The following is an 18166-nucleotide window of genomic DNA, read 5'->3' as shown; positions in this document are numbered from 1 at the left end:
TGTTCAGTAAGTATGTCGTGGATGAATCAGCAAAAAGTGCGGGTCATGTTGTTCTACGTCTTCCACCGTATTACAGTTTCTTAAATGCCATTGAACTCGTCTGGAGTCAGATAAAAGGTTTCATAGCAAGGAATAACAAAACCTTCAAGTTACCTGAAGTTCGAGAATTGTTAGTCTCAGGTTTATCTGAAGTGACAGCCGAGAGGTGGCAAGGTGCAATCCAACACGAGATAAAGGAGGAAGACCACATGTTCCAGCTGGAAGGGATAACTGACGCTGTTGTGGACCGTCTCATCATAAATCCTGCCGACGATAGCTCTGATGACTCCGATTTCGAAGGAATAACACCTTTGTCCAACAGCGGTTGACCATACACGTAAGTTTAAAATAATTTAATTACAGTAAATATAAAGTAAATGTTTCCTAAGCAAACAAATGCATACAAGTGAGGTTAGGTCTACTTGACAAGCAACGGGAAATGTTTAACATGAAACAGAATGTACAACAGTAGGTGGGAACACGTACTGACAATCTATGGCGCAAAACAGCAGCCAATGAAGCCTCACTTCAGTCACGTGGTATTGTTTACATTAGGATTTTTCTTACAGCGAAAAGATTATAACAACCCACGTTGTGCCACTTTCATCTACTACACTTCTAGAATGAACACGACAACCCAAGATGATATACTTCCAACAAGAACAACCAACTATAACTAAAACTCCTATCTTCATCAATGTCAATCATGAGAAATGACCAACAAAAACAGATATGCCATACAGACAGTAAGCGCACACTACATATAATTGTAGGTACCTATTTGTTACAATTCATTGTTGTGTGTGTATCTAGCTTAACACAATAACAAATTATCACATTTACTCACATTATAGACGCACTTTTCCCCATAATCTTTGCATCAAAAAAGATATCCCAGTCAATAATCACAGCTCATTTCCACATCACACATTCCAGTAATATTCTGCAACTTCTCCAACTGTAACTCATTTCACTTTGCAATCTGCCATTCAGCTTCTATATCTACACTAACCAGGTTTCATTATAAAGTTACTCCTTTTTTTTTTTTTTTTTTGCTTCTTTTTCATTGTAAGTGTAATTACACTTAACAATTCAATCACAGCTGCCATCACTTTTTTCTCCCCCCCCCCCCCTCCCTTCTATCCTGCTTCATAATTGGTCAAGCATTTTGCCTTTTCAGATGTGACCCAGTTATTATTTATTTATACAACAATTTCTAATATGTATTTCAATGTGAAATTGGTATTATTCAATCTTTGTCAATTTATGTAATTTTTCCTTGCAACAGTAAAAAAAAAAAAATAATAATAATAAATAAATAAACTACTAACTGATCAAACTTTTCTTTCACAATTTTCAGATGACAAGTGCATCCAATAATACATGTAGCAACTGAAAATTTTATCCTTACATTATGAACAGGTTCATATTACTGCCACAAATTGGGCTGCATACATCATCCACTGGCGTCTATAATGTGAGTATATACAGTAAAGTATGAACAGTGTATACAACAATATGAAAAATAATCATTAGCAGTGTCATTTCATTATAATCAGTTTACAATCACCTCACTCATGAAAATACTTTCATTTCAGTTAATATTTCGCACCCTCACCCAAAGTCACAAATAATTATTCACACTAACATTACATTCTCCCCATCGTTAAGTAAATAAACTCATAATTCAATCTCATTTAACTGAAACGAGGACACTACATTGCCTTCTACATCAGCAGCAAAGACTAATTATCATTCTCCACTTGCACTGCTCCCCCAAATTATGCATACATCATTGTCAGACATACCACACATACAATGTGATCTTTTAGTCCCTTCACAGTAGTGCAGATGTAGAATTGCAGTTGGTAACACTCTTAAGACTTGGCCGAGGTCAAGGAACTTTATACTGTTTCAACCATAGACTTACTAAATAACTGCTAGACCACTCACTGGCGCTAGTGTTATGTTCCCAAAATGAACAGTCAACGAGTGGCCATTTGTTTTATAGAGCTGAATAAGTAAGGTTCTTTCGTGTGCTGCTTTTTATTGCAGCAATGCACACAGATGTAACGATAAAGAAGGAAGGAATGTTATATTTCACTGGTTAGATAATCCTTACTTTCTACGACGATTTTTTTCTCCATATTATGTTACAGAAGACAAACTATTGTACTTGCCATGTGACTCTTTACACTTCAAGTTTCCTCTCAGTAAAGATTCCCTTAACCAAAAGTGGATAGGTGCAATCCGCAGAGAGAATTTCTACCCTACATTGAATCATTCAGTGTGTTCAACTCATTTCGAAGATAGTGATTACCTTTCAAACTACGTTATTATACACTGTTATTGTCCTTCACTCACTCGATCATTCATTTTCTTCAAACAGCTGTTCTTTCAGTGCATACATGACTAATAAAATTATTCACCGAACTTAAACATACAGAAACTGCATAAATTATAAAAATATATTTTTTTATATAAATAATAATAAAATAATCCATGGCACTACAACCCAGGAAGGGCCTAGACCAACCAGCCGGTTGCTGGCCTCACACCCACATGCCAAAGCAGAATGGAGGTATCGTGTGGTTAGCACGATGATCCCCCCAGCCGTTATAGCTGGTATTCACAACCGGATTTCGCTACCTATCGTAGCTCCCCAAGTGCATCACGATGCTGGGTGGGCACTGGTCCCATACACTGGCCGAAATTTCATGAGAAAATTTCTTCCCCCATGAGGAATCGAACCAGCGCACATTCCATAACAAAGGTCCTAGGAACTGTTTAAAATAACTTCAATAAAACTAATTAACTGTCACGTGTTTCCCCCCTTTTTGAAAGTAATTCTTGTCTTAGTTACGGATTAATGAAACAATTTCTTATGCTATTGCTGCTGCTACTGGTATTATTACTACTACTATTCCTGCTACTGCTGCTACTACTTTTTTGACTTCATGCAGCAGTTTAACCTACAGATTGAATTAAGAAGTTGACATATTAATTCTTTTATTAACCGTGGTTATGAATGTTCACATTCAGAGTTCCTATGAAAATGATGCAAGTCTGAACACAGTACCTATGTCTGACAGCCAGGGTTGTCGGGTATCCCAATTTAGGCAGGATACTCCCAATTTCCTGGTCGAGTCCCGATTAAAGGGAGTCGGGATTGACAAAAATCCCGATTTTACAGATATTAGCCTCAACATATTTAAGAAAATTAGTCTGTATTTCCCATTATCCGATATTTTATTTATATATTGACTCAAATGGTATCATTGTAAACATAGAGATAATCCACAGATAATTAGGAAGTCTATGAGGTAGCCCAGCTGATTGCCATATGGCAACTAAACTCGCAAAATAATACTTCTTCTAGTTCTACCGCATTGTTGATTATTCCATCCCGGTCCCTAGTCGCTGTTCTCGCAATTAGTAAACATTGTGTATTTCAAGTGCGTTGATTGGCAAGAAAGATAGCATTTTGATATCGTACTTTACACTAATAACAGAGACATACAATTGCTGCGTTTTGCAGTTTAGTGAACTATGTTTAAACATGGATTCATCGACAGGTAGTGAAACTGTTGCAGTACCGGTTCCAAAATTAATTTATTAGCAAATTGTTAAAACATAGGCTATTCGCAGTCAGTAAAAGAAAAAATTATTGCACTGTTCACTGTACTGTGTGTCCTTCGTATTTTAGTGTTTCTCACGGAGGTGAATAGGCCTATTACATTAAAAAGCACGTAAACACTATGCAGAAAACTGCTATAAATCTTATGATAGGCTAAATTGTTGACAAGTCTAATGTCTTAGGTTAGCTTCTGATAACCCGACTTCCCTTGCAGAAAACCTAGCAACTCTGCTGACAGCAGAAACACGGTATTGAAGGTATCACAAAGGAAGTATTGTTCCTTTAAACAAAGACATTTAGCTTTCGAATACGCAATACAACACGTATTCAAATAGCGGTTTCGAAATCCCGTGCATTTTCTACCTAACAAATGGCGGCTTTCTACTGCTTCAATTTGGGAACATATTTCTCAGTTCTCCGCTAAGGCGTGGTAGGGGCTCGGTTTCAACATCCCCATTGTGACAAGCGTTAAGATAACAGTGGTGCAGACTGTCTTCCAGAATGTTTTTATCACACGTCAATTCTCAAGTTTACTGTTCCAATATTCTTTCCTTTTATTCCAAGTTAAATGAAGAACAGTTGCTAAATAGCTTTTTCAACAGCTAAATGCTACAGCTCACATATCTCACGTCTCGATTAATTTCTTAGGAGACATTTTCAGAAAGAGGATAATTTCACAACGACTATGGCCTCTGGGATCCCCTGATCTGACTCCACCCGATTATTTCTTTTCAGGTGCTGCTAAGTCGACACTACATGAAGACGACCCTAAAATAACTCATGACCTAAAATTGGCAATGAGAAATTCTACAAATTCTGTCACAAAACAATCCTTCATTTACATGTTTCATAATCAAATATAGTAGAACTTGGTTATAGTGACCTCGTTTTGTGCAACACCTCGCCTATAACATCAAATATTCTGTGGTCCCAACTAATTCCCCATAAGACATATGCTTTCCTACCTTGCTTAATACGACAAAAACATATGCGTCTACCTCGCATATAACATCATTTTTAACCTCAGTTTGGAATAAGATTTTCTAAGAACCAAAATATTTTAACAAATATTTTGTTGAAGTCTGACCGTGACAAATTCTTTACAGTCTCCTTCTGTCATAGACCTCAGGAATGCAGGCGGATTCCCCACCCCACTGTAACCTGTCCGAATTCATGCGGTATTAGATCAGTTCCAACAGGAAGTTTTCATTAAGTGCACGCATTTTAATGCAGTATGGCCACTAAAAGAAGTGAGTGACGCTTTAGAAGTCATTACAATTATGAACATAGAACATAATTTACCCTAGAAAGTGTGTATTGGGCAAGTAGAAGGCAACACAGTAAAATGGCTGATTACTTCCCTTCTAAGTAAAGTAGTTTGGTGAGTACTGAACAAACTGTTTTAATACAGAATAATGTATTTATAATTCTAGGCCTATGTGTATTTTATTTTTGTTCTTCGTAGGCTTAAAGGTCAATACATAAATCTAAAATAAATCTAATTAAGCTTGTTATTTTCCATTTCCCACCTCAATAGATTGATAATGTGAATCTCAGTTACTACGACACTCGTTTATAACAACATAATGTTTAAGGTCCCGTGGATGTCATTATAACCAAATTCTACTGTAAAACGTGTGAATCTATGCCTTCAGCACGATCGAGGACTACTCCGAATTTTATTTGAATGGGTAAGTTAATTTTTTTTATTATTACTATTATTATTATTATTATTATTTCCTTGCTTCTCATTATACCATATTTGCTTTTCTCTCTCTTTACGATTTCCTCTATATTCATTCATTCCCACCAGTCTGCCACTGTCCCAATACCAAGAGAGTTTTGTACTCATCCCTGAAGGGTTCATTCCGCTCAACGCTAACACGCCTACATATAACCAGGGTTACCACTACATTCCTCGTATCTACTGGATTCTCGCTTATTCCACTACTGTGGAGCGACTTAAAGATCACACTGTATTATGTTATGGCTCAACAATGAAATATGTACAAATGTGCGTTTAACTTTAATTCTCTATGAAACCCTTGCTTCATTCAACTTATCATAATTATCAAGTAATATTGTCTATTTACAACAATTAGCCAAAAATTCCAATATATTTTTCTACTTCCATTAACACATTTCCATGATTACATTCACTTTCCAACCGATTTCGCTCGTATCATTAATGCCAACAAATCACACTGCTAATGATCATTTACAATCACAAAGACACAACAAGATCATACACTATACAAAATTCAATGCCTCTGGAAAAGAACACAATACAATTCATTTCATGTTTTCCACAAACCATTTCATTTTCCACTACACTATGCCAGCTGATATTTTCAACTAGATGCAGTTATGTTCACGAAAAAATCTCTACAAAACCAGCTCTGATACAAGTTTCCTACTCCTATTGCATTATCACTGAAGAGCAGAAAAATATTACAAATTTCCCAAATATGAACATCAACAATAAACTATATTCGCAAAGTTGCTGCATGAAAACCAGCAGCTATTTCAATTTCAAATATTTTTTACGGACAAGGAAAAACTGTGACGTACCATTTTCTTCCGACAAATCTATTACTATATCATACAGAATGTCACAACAGCAGTTCAGTTATCATTAATACATAATCATAGCAATGGCCAGAGTGGGAGAAAGAACAAAGCTACAAATCAGCTCGGGCAAACCGAGGTTAGTCAACAGACAACAGAGGAAGGAGAGATTCAAAAATGCATCAAATAAGCACAAAACATCAAATAAGTAACGCAGATACAAGGAAGACCACTGCCAGAAGAGAGTGAAAAGTTAGTTCATCAAAAAGGTATACGTGATATGAAAGAATGCAAGGGATAATAGCAATACAAAATGAAATGCAACTATAAATATATAGTAACAAACACAAAGGTAAAAATATGGCAGAAATAAACACCAGTCAGGATTAGTACTATATAGTAACAGTGTACCAATGAATAGTGATAAGTATAAGTGAAAGTGGAACAAAGATCAGAAACAAAATGTGAAAATTGTACATCAAATACCAAATCATAAATATTGATTTCACTAGGGCAAATAGTTCCGATAGATAAAGCAGCATATAGTCAAGAGTGACAGGGAAACTAAAAGGCACCTACAAAGTAATGAAAAGTGATAACTACAAATTTTACATCAACTTGTAAATGATGCATTAAAAATAAAAAAACTGCATGCTTATGGACAAAACAGGACCGTGGAAAAAAAACTAAGATACAATTAATATATAACAATAGAAAGAGATAGACACTACTATACATGGCATTTACAAAGACTAAAGTAATTAAAGGAGTTTATGAAGAGTATTACAAAGAAATAGCAGAAAAGCAATAAAACATCAATACAGAGTTATGGCGTCACCTAATTACACAAATGTTAAGGCACACCATGATGGATACTCATGGTGTTACATCTCACCACAATCAGCTGGCATATTGTAAGTCAATATCTATCTACTTTGTCTTTCCTATTCAATCTATAAGGCAAGAGCACCATTAGTCGACATGTTAAGCAAACATGTACTGTTTTTTTTTTTTTTTCGATCCTCCGACTGTACTTTACTGTAAGAAAGAATTAAAAAAAACTGACATCTCCAAATCCCTACTTTAATCTACGTATGTGTTATTATTGCCACTCTCATGGTTAACACATCGGCATCATACAATAATGTGCGGTGTGCTTTTAAAACATAATTTTGCTGACCGATTGTTGCTCTGTAGGTTTCACTCTAAGCATCACTTTGTCAAGTCTACTTCCTCGATAAGAATAAGCACTAGTTTGTTATATTGTTAAATGATTATTATTATTTCATATACAAGTACGTTGTCATTCTTAACTCTTAATTTTTAATCACATGCCTTAATGTTCATCCTCGGCACAAGACATTGCAACCTCAGTTTTAGTACACGTAGATTAGACAAGTAGGTGTCATTTAATAATGGAAGCAGCTTATTGCTTGCAATATTGAAATTGAGGCGAGTGATTGGAGCGGCGACATAAGAAAATGAAAATAATAATACAATTAAATTTCAAAGACCTGCCAAATGTTAACCATGAGAGTGCAGCGATAATAATATATTTATATTAAAAAATACATTTAACAATAATATCTTGACATGCACCTATAGTTGACACGTTTTTTTATACCCTGAAAAAATTATGTCACTCAAATACACAATAAAACACCTTATATAACTTATTAAGCTTTTATTGTATTAGTATTATTACTTTACAACAATTTTCATTTAATACAAATATTTTAAAACACCAATATAATACAAAGATCCTATTATTTCTTCTTGCATTCAGTCGCTTTTTCTATAGATATGTTATCTGTTCCCCCCCCCCCTTATAGTTCACTCTGGAGTCTCAATCACTTGATTCTAATATATACAAGAAATGTCATTTTCATCTGCTTCAAATTCTGTTTCACTTGCATCAACACTTCTCAAACCCATAATTTCTATTTAAAAAATACAGAGATAAGTAAATCTGGATGTCTTTCTCTTTCCCCTAACAAATTCACTAATTATGAAATGCCCCCCTTTAAGCTTCTCTCGCTCAAGACTTTCTACCACATCTCATCAGAATCCCCCTCACACCATTCAGAGTCACTAGTGTTCATCAACGAAACCGCACTTTCACTTCTTTTTCTTCTCTTGCTCTCTTCCATTCGTCTTCTCTTTCTCTAGTTTCACTACATGTTTTCCCAACAGATGTGCTTAACCTGTTGATTGTTGGGAATATTGTTCAATTCTTTTGTCTAAAAAATAGTTAGTCTTCTTCAATATTGTCTCCTAAAGCTGAAACATTGGGTACTTAAGGTTGACAGCTCCTGTCAAGTACAGCTTCCAGGAGTTGCAGACAAAAAAAAATAAGGATATTCATGCACTTTGTGGGAAGCATATTTAAACTAATTATAAAATTTTATATTAACTTGAAAACCTCAAGTTGACTTAGCTGTCAACCTTACAGAAAACACAAATTCATTTTAAAATTGGGTGTCAACTATAGGTGTCCTCTCGACTATAGGTGCTCTTACGTCTACAGGGTAAACCATAAGTAATATCATTCATTTCAAGAGGTTATTCTTTCTCTTGTTTAAAATAAAAACTTTCATACAATTTTGCTCCATTCTCTTTCCTAAGAGACGAGTGTATTATGGTAATAAATGCAATGAACAGAAATTTTATCCAAACCAGTGGAACCTTTCATTCTCCTGCAACAACACTGTAAACCTGACTGGACAGATGCAGCTCATGTATGCAAAAAAAAAAAAAAAAAAAAAAAAAAAAAAAAAAAAAAAAAAAAAAAAAACTAACACAATTCCTTTTAAATATGACTCAGAAAATTTCATTTCATCCATGTAAATTTACCCAATACTACTTTTAACATTTTTGTGGGACATAGCTATTTCTAACTGGCTCAAGATAATGTTCGTAGTACAACAAAACAATTTTTTTTTATCATTAATTACATTTCTTATTGGCTCTGTTCACCGAATATGTAATCCAAATTAACTCACACAGTTTCAAAATAAAATTTTGTCTACATCAGTCTTTATCATCAGACAAAACCGTGCTTTATAGACATGATCATAAAATACCACCGTGAATTCTATTAAGAACATATAACTTCTATCATATAGTTAATATTATAAAAAGATTTGCCAATGCTATATTTAATATATCACATTTGTCATAGCAACCTTTTCTTTTTTCTCATAGACGATGATAAACTATATACAGTAAAATCCCTTGTATCCAGCACCCAAATAACCAGCAATACCAAAACAACGGCACTTTTGCCCAGGCCAAAACACAGTCATTCATGCAAAAGGGAAGACTCAGACGAATATGTGAATCACACATGCCCCATATTATTTACTCTTTACATTGTTCACGCATCAAAATATACTGCCCATGCCTCACTTCCTGAGCTGTTTCTTTGCAGGGTGAGATGCAGAGGGGGGTAGTAAGAGGTGCTCGGTACCGCAGGTGCCTACTACCCTACGTTCAACACATCAGCCTTTTCAGGATTCCTTTCGTCAGCTATGGAGCAAGATCAGCCATCAACAAGCGAATGTAATTATAGGCTATTCTCTCACAAAACATTATGTCCTCATCAATTCCTGTAATTAAACACTAATACCAGTGGTACACTACAGTCTCTATTCGAGATTATCGACCTAATCGCGATTATGGTTGTCATGTGTACACATCCGTAAACTCTTTCTTCAATGGCAGTGTTTCTCAAACTTTTTCCACCACGAAATCCCTTTTAAACTAAAGTGTAATTGCGGAATCCTTGTAATAATGTATTAGTATTTAATAATTAACAGACAAGTGAAAGCTAGTATCTCAATAATTCTGTTCAGTGGGACGAATGTATTTGCTTTTTAAGCCTGTAATCTGGTTTTATGGTGGAAAGTTGTAGTCTCATTTCTACTGTACTTGTGCATTTTGTCTTTTCGATATCTCGTTTTAGTGAACACATACACAGAGAATCCAGTGATGAAAGTGGTAAGTATTATGGGTATTTTCAGTTTTAGATGTTCATTAAACATATTATTATTATTATTACGCATATTCTTGGATTATTATTATTATTATTATTATTATTATTATTATTATTATTATTATTATTATCGGTGGTTTCATGTTATTATTGATTCATATTTTCGTTACATTTATATATTTTTATAGTATCCACTAAGTATAAAATGGCCACCAGAGCAGCCCAGTCGGCTAAGGCGCTTGCCTATCGATCCTGAGTTGCGCTCGAGTGCGGGTTCGATTCCCACTTGGGCTGATTATCTGGTTGGATTTTTTTCCCCGAGGTTTTCCCCAACCGTAAGGCGAATGTCAGGTAATCTTTGGCGAATACCCAACCTTATATCGCCAAATACTATTTCGCTATCATCAATCCCATCGGTGTAAAATAAATGTCGTTAAATAACGAAGTAAAAAAGTATAAAATAAAATTTTAAATCACATAGGGCTCACGGAACCCCGGAACATACTTTGAGAAATGCTGCTCTATGATAATTCAGCAACTGTCCACACTCAACGAAGAATGGCCTAGTGTGTACATACTTTTTAGGAAATCGTCATCAGAGATAATAGCGATAGTGGTAACCACGATTAGTGTCTCCAGTATTATAACCCCTGCAATAGCATAGGATAATGTTTTCAGCACTTGTAATATGCTGCCGTGCCGCCACGCTGCAGCTGACATGCCGGTCCGAGCAGACCTAAGAGGCATGGTTATAAGCACTAGGCAGCTCTCGGTTCAGAACGTGAGACACGGGCAGTACACAGAAAACCCCATTATGTCCCTCAAGTAGATCATGGAGTAATCGGTAAACAGTCACTTGGGCCTTGCAAACAATGCACAGAGATATCTTTCAATTTACCACTTCAACTCGTGCATTTCAAAGGGGTGTTCAACAAGTCTAAATAAGAAGCAGACATTACAGATATGTTTAATCGCTTCAAATCATTTCATAGGTTCCGCTATTTAAAATTATACATCTCGATTACACAACTTTTAACACTGTATCACTTCGGAATAACAGGCAATGATTTGAAATCCAGAGAGAATTTTCGGCCATGTCACACATCCCCATCCAATCACCTGGTGGAAATGATGCCGAACTTTATCGAAATATGTAAGGCAATATGTACACCATCATTCAAATTCTGGAATGTTGTAGCCCGTTGACAGGGTTCTACACATGACAGCACAATATTTTTAATGATTATATTACGATCTCAATTTGTAAATATAGAGATGGGAAATGGAATTCTAATTTCTTCTCAACTCCTCTAGCAAATCCCACAACAGAAACCCGCTCACGTTTTTTGTTTGCTTCATTTTTTCCACTATATTGTAGTCTATATAGAAATAGAATCTGCCTGTTTCCTTTCTACAAAAACCAACAAAACAGCAGAGCATTCACTTCTTTTCCTAGTCACCGCCCACTTCATGCATTCGTTTCGCAACTTTTAAAGAGCATCAAATCAACTGTGGTTGCTAAATAGCGCACTTCTCAAATCAGCAATTAGTCAATTCACACAAGTTCAAATAAGTCAGACATCAACTGATTGGTGATCAGGGAATGATTTGATTTGCATTTCTCCAACCGGGCCTTAGAAACGTAACAAAAAAAAAAAAAAATTATGTACATATATTGAAAATTGTGGAAATTATTAAGGAAACGCTACCCAACTGCACATTTTACATACACCATTTTCAATATTTAATCATATTTCTTAAAAACCAAATATGGTATCTTGAAACTGAATTAGTATAAATATACCCTGCCAATTTTTAATTTCATACAGTTTCTACATTCTGAGAAAAAATTTTTGTTTTTAGCCTAATTTGTAATTCTCGATGGTGCATCTACCCCCTTAAGAAAATATAATTATAAACTCATCAATGCACTTTACCCTATAAACATTGCACGTATTTCAAAACTTTATTTTTAAATATCTATATGAAAATTACTAAATTTCAACATGGAAAAAAATGTTTGTGCAGTACATTATGTCTTTACATTTCTAACCTATAAACGTATTTTCAAATTATCAGTTATCCCATACTGCCTTTGTCCCACAGTTGCCAAATACGAGGAATTCTACTGTATCTTGCAAATGTGATGTTCTTTCTTTATTAATATTCTTTTAGAAGACTGTCGAACAAAAACAAGCAAATGAAACTCATTCATTATACACTTGTTTCATAATATTACTATTTCAATTTTGTTCCATACTTGAACGTCAAATAAGCACATTGTATTTTTTCCTAAACATTTTAAAATTTTATTTTCATAACGTCAAATACGCATCATTATTCTTCACCATCTCTACAACATAGAGACATATTTCTTAATCTTTTCCATTTAGTTTCTTCTCTCAACATTTCATCAACATAAAGTTGTAGAGTTTATTTTAAATTTTTCAAGATTTTAACTTGAAAAAAAACCAGTGTTCCTTCTGCATTATCTAACACAAAAATTTTACAATATATCATCTGCATTTTTTCTTACGAGTTTAAATGCAATGTGTTACCCAGCTGGTTGTAGTGTGCAGCATAGCAACTTCTCATAATTCATGTATCTTAAAATGCACGTTTCTCTCGAAAACTATTTACATTACTTATGGTTCACCCTGTATATAATCTGTTCTAATGTACTATGCATTATAAATCTTTCCAACCTTAACCTGAGGACATACCTCTTCAAATCCTTCACTTCTTCACAAGTCCTCTTGAAATTCTTCACTCCTTCTGATGTCCTCTTCAAATCCTTCACTCCTTCTGATGTCCTCTTCAAATCCTTCACACCTTCTGATGTCCTCTTCAAATCCTTCACTCCTTCTGATGTCTCCTCTTGAAATGCTTCACTTCTTAACAATCTTGCTCCTTGGTCTCAGGAAAACCTGTGGTCATCCCCTGGCCGGCAGACAAAACATCTGGAAGAGAAATTCACAATAATGTTAGTTCAGTGTTATCCAAAATGTCACATCTTACTTTACAATTCCTTTTTCTATTTCCTCATTACAGATATTCCAGTTTTGCCGGGACATTCCCTGTTTTCACACAATTGTCCCAGTATCCCAACAAAAACTTCATGACAACTTGCATTTCCCACATTTCTGCAGAGATGCGAAATGCAATATTTCCTCAATTATTTCAACATCATTACAAAAATGTCTATCTTCACAAGGCAATAAAGTATCGAAAGAGTATTTCACTAAACAGCAGTGCAATGACGTCTACATCAATTTTCTACCTGCGTGACCACAGCATTCCTCATTCTTATTTCATCTAACACGACTGCCCTCTCTAATATTAAAATACTCCACCAATAGGCATAAGTAAACTTCAAAACAGTCTTCCCTTACAACTGTATGCAGGCACATGTATTTCAACTGTACCATAACACTGTTCCAAAATCTCAGCAGCATTCAAAACAATATCCATGACTAGACAACTGTCAACTTTTCTTGTATGATTTCAAATGAACTGTAGGCTTACCATTTCTAACATTTTTTAAATCCAATCCACAGCTGAGATCTGTGCAAGTGACACAAGGGAATTCTTATTTATCAACATAACCATACTTCCAGCATACACTTGCCAAACAACCCTAAAGTGCAGCAATGCAAAATATCCCTCAAACTTTCATCACTGTAAATGCGTTTTTAATAAGTTAATTTTGTACATTTCTACACTAATCAAGTATTTTTCCAACAAATGACAAAGCAATAATTTTTCAGCTCCTTTGCATTCATATATCCTACCTCAATACTTTTACCATACATGGCACTCAAACTTTACACACCCATTACGCCTATTCAAATACCAAAATGACATTTGACTTTTCGGTTACTTGCAACTAAACATTCTAATCTCCAAATATTCAAACTGTACACAGAGTCTATAATCCACGAAACAATAATCCAAATCCAAGTTCTACCCAAAAATTTCTAAGCACGACATTTTAATACTAGCAAATACTCTACAATGATAATACCAGAAAGTTCACGGTAAAAGTGGCCAATGACTCGCCAGTGCTACCTAGCGGCTGGGATTGTAGGCAGCAAAGATGACATGACAAATAGCGCATTCAACTGTGATATGAGATTTGTTCTTCAACAAACACATGATGTCCTAAGCATTATTCTCATTATAGTTGTAGCCTACACAATGTCACTTAAATGTGGAAATGTTTCTTCTATGTTTTGTAAAAATTACAACAAGCAAAATATGCTTACATCTTTCTTCACATTCCCAAAAGATAGATATTGGAAGTAGTCATGTAAACACCAGTAAAGCATTACTTTTCTGTTACAAGAAGATGATGATGATGATGATGATTATTATTATTATTACTACTGCTTCTGCTACCAATACTACAATCATTTGCTTTTGTCTTTTAGGTGTGCCATGCTGATATAGGTAAATAAATGCAAAGAGACATTAGTTAATGAGGTTTAATAGGGCGTGTCTGCTACTATTGCTATTTGCATCCTTGTATAAACTTCTTTAAAAAACAAAATACAAACAATATCATAAGCAAAATGCGAGCACTAACTAAAAACGCTGTCAACAGTTCTACACGAAACGTTACAATTAGAAGGATAGAATATAAATATGTAAAAAAATCACAAAATATATTCAATAACCATAATTCGAAACATTAGGGGTAAGTAAAAATAGAGTGTAATAAATTCGAAAAGTATACTCAAGTTTCATATCAGTCATAGGATTGTTAATTTTTTAATAACAGACTGAAGATAATTGTTATTCCTTCACACAATTTAACAGCTCCTTCTTCCGAAAATATGACTCAAAATCAAAGTACAATGAAAGAATGGAGAAGGTCTCAAATAAAAATATTACATCTTGCATCAAGGAAGCTGTAGGTTTTCTGATACCAGACAGAAATGACACACCATACTACTCCATCATGTAATTAGGTACTCCATTAGCAATGACATATTCTCTGTGTTAACTGAAACAGTTACTAAACTGCATAAATCTACTTTACATTGTTCATGTAAAACACAATTTCTTTATAGCCTAGTTTCTCCATATAAAACATTTAGAGTCTTCACTTTTTCTTTTTATCCTAACAGTGTGTCTTGGGATGCATAACATAAAAATGTCAATTGTTCATTTTGTGAACAAAGTTGACTCACATTTTTTCATAATAAGTGATTCATATAGTTATTTGGACAAATAACTTGCCTAGTCCTATGTTTTCCTCGTCACATTTCACTAAATTAAAATCATTTTTTTTTACAATGCAAGAAATCCAATAAGATAAAAACTGGCTCAAGCGGAAATGACAGCTCTAAACACAGCAAGTCCAAAGGCCGATTTAATTAAAATTGTTCAATATGATGAATTCATTAGTCACAAGTGTGCTTAAAAAGAATAAAAATGGCAAAATAATATTCCAGTTACGATACAAGTTTCACCCCAACATTCCATTAATGTTCACCTCAAGAAGAAAATTGTTTTTACCAACAGTTACATCTATCAGAAATTGACTTCATGAATTTCGTATAGGCTCCGTATAAATCGCACCATTCTACAATTAATTATTACAAATAAAATCTGATATTGTACCAATTAATGAAAAGGTTTTAACTATTATTGTTCAAGATAAAATATCTTTCAAGGAAAACATAACTCACAATACTAAAACAGGCACTTTGAGAGATTCATTGAATTTGGTATAGACAGCCCTAATCAACAAACTTCAACTGACGTAAAAATTTCAAAAGTGCCATTTGCAAACAAAGCAATGATTTTCATTATTCCAAGAATGTGCAAAATTTTAAAACAAACTATAAGTTATTTTCTATCAAAAGACACATCTGCAGAGATTTTAAAATCATGTAAAAGATAAAATACAAAATACAGGCCTCACCCCTAAAGCAGCGACTGTGCCAGTATCTTCACTGACAAATATTTCAATGTGCTAATAAATTGTTACAACAAAAATTTTATGGATAACCATTAGCCAAGGAACAAAATACGCAATGTATGAAAGTTTCTAAAGTCATGCACAACTAAATCATAATTACATTTCAAAATACGACAATTGTTATATTTCATTTCTATTCCAATAACTTTGTAACTTCTTATTAATTAAAAATGTTGTGACTCTAAATATAACTATTGATTTGGATATCAAATGAACACCCCACCATTTTTCCTCACATAACCTAGCACACCGCAACGAGTGTACAAACAATCCAAACTGCTAGATAGCAGCACAATCACCTTTCGCCACCACTTGCAATGCTAAACAGGCAATACTGTTATAGAGTATTTGATACTAGTTAGTAATTCATATTTACCAGTTTATGCATTTTTCCTGACTGGTATTTCATCCTCATCTGTCTCCCACCTCCTGTCCCAGAGCCACTTCCAGTCTGCAACTGCCCCAAAATACCCTGCAACAAGACACATGACAATCACATTTCTTTACAAGTGCCTTACATTTTCTCCAACCTATGAAACAGCAAGATATGCAAACTACACTGTTAATACAACATGCAAATCCTCAGAAACCTAAATCCACTGAATTTAATTCTTAACTATATTCTGTGCCTGTATTATTATCACTGCTGCTAATTTACTGTGTTTCAATATCGACACTAGCTAGTAATCCATGTTTACCAGTTTATGCATATTTCCTGACTGGTATTTGATCCACAGCTGTATATCATCTCCTGTCCCAGAGTCGCCTCCAGTCCACAACCGCCCCCAAAATACCCTGCAACAAGACACATGACAATCACACCTCTTTACAAGTGGCTTACATTTTCCACAAGCTATGAAACAGCAAGATATGCGCTGACAATAGAACATGCACATCTTCAGAAACCTAAATCCACACAATTTAAATTTTCAACTATTTTCTGTGACTGTATTACTACTAATTTACTGTGTCTAAATATCGACACCAGTTACAAATTCATATTTACCAGTTTATTCATGTTTCCTGACTGTATTTGATCCACAGTTGTCTGTCATCTCCTGTCCCAGCATTGCCTCCAGTTCACAACTGCCCCAAAATACCCTGCAAGAGAACACATGACAATCACATTTCTTTACAAGTGGCTTACATTTTCCGCAAGCTATGAAACACCAAGATATGCACTGACAATAGCACATGCACATCTTCAGAAACCTTAATCCACACAATTTAAATTTTCAAGTATTTCCTGTGACTGTATTACTATTATTACTACTAATTTACTGTGTCTAAATATCGACATCAGTTACAAATTCATATTTACCAGTTTACTCATGTTTCCTGACTGTATTTGATCCACAGTTGTCTGTCATCTCCTGTCCCAGCGTTGCCTCCAGTCCACAACTGCCTCAAAATACCCTGCAATACAACACATGACAATCACATTTCTATACAAGTGGCTTACATTTTCCACAAGCTATGAAACACCAAGATATGCACTGACAATAGAATATGCACATCTTCAGAAACCTCAATCCACACAATTTAAATTTTCAACTATTTTCTCTGACTGTATTACTACTAATTTACATCGACCTGGTTGGCAAGTTGGTATAGCGCTGGCCTTCTATGCCCAACGTTGCGGGTTCGATCCCGGGCCAGGTCGATGGCATTTAAGTGTGCTTAAATGCGACAGGCTCATGTCAGTTGATTTACTGGCATGTAAAAGAACTCCTGCGGGACAAAATTCCGGCACATCCGGCGACGCTGATATAACCTCTGCAGTTGCAAGCGTCGTTAAATAAAACATAACATTTAACACTACTAATTTACTGTGTCTAAATATCGACACCAGTTACAAATTCATATTTACCAGTTTATTCATGTTTCCTGACTGTATTTGATCCACGGTTGTCTGTCATCTCCTGTCCCAGCGTTGCCTCCA

General features: G+C 34.8%; 1 long non-coding RNA gene across 2 annotated transcripts; it reads right to left on the bottom strand.

Moving 5' to 3' along the window:
* Nucleotides 1-1164: 1164 nt before the first annotated feature.
* Nucleotides 1165-17641, bottom strand: LOC138691213 (uncharacterized). 2 transcript variants are annotated; one of them, XR_011329766.1, is made up of 6 exons: nucleotides 17546-17641; nucleotides 17231-17325; nucleotides 16923-17019; nucleotides 16601-16696; nucleotides 12962-13198; nucleotides 1165-8524 (listed from the first exon to the last, which is right to left on the bottom strand). It is a non-coding gene; the product is annotated as an uncharacterized lncRNA (long non-coding RNA). The 2 variants fall into 2 exon arrangements; XR_011329765.1 differs by lacking the exon at nucleotides 1165-8524 and having other exon boundaries at nucleotides 10671-13198.
* Nucleotides 17642-18166: the final 525 nt, after the last annotated feature.

Source organism: Periplaneta americana, chromosome 16, assembly GCF_040183065.1.
Source record: "Periplaneta americana isolate PAMFEO1 chromosome 16, P.americana_PAMFEO1_priV1, whole genome shotgun sequence".
Classification (NCBI taxonomy): domain Eukaryota; kingdom Metazoa; phylum Arthropoda; class Insecta; order Blattodea; family Blattidae; genus Periplaneta; species Periplaneta americana.
The sequence above is the reverse complement of the archived record's forward strand: the minus strand, read 5'-3'. Positions and strand labels throughout refer to the sequence as shown.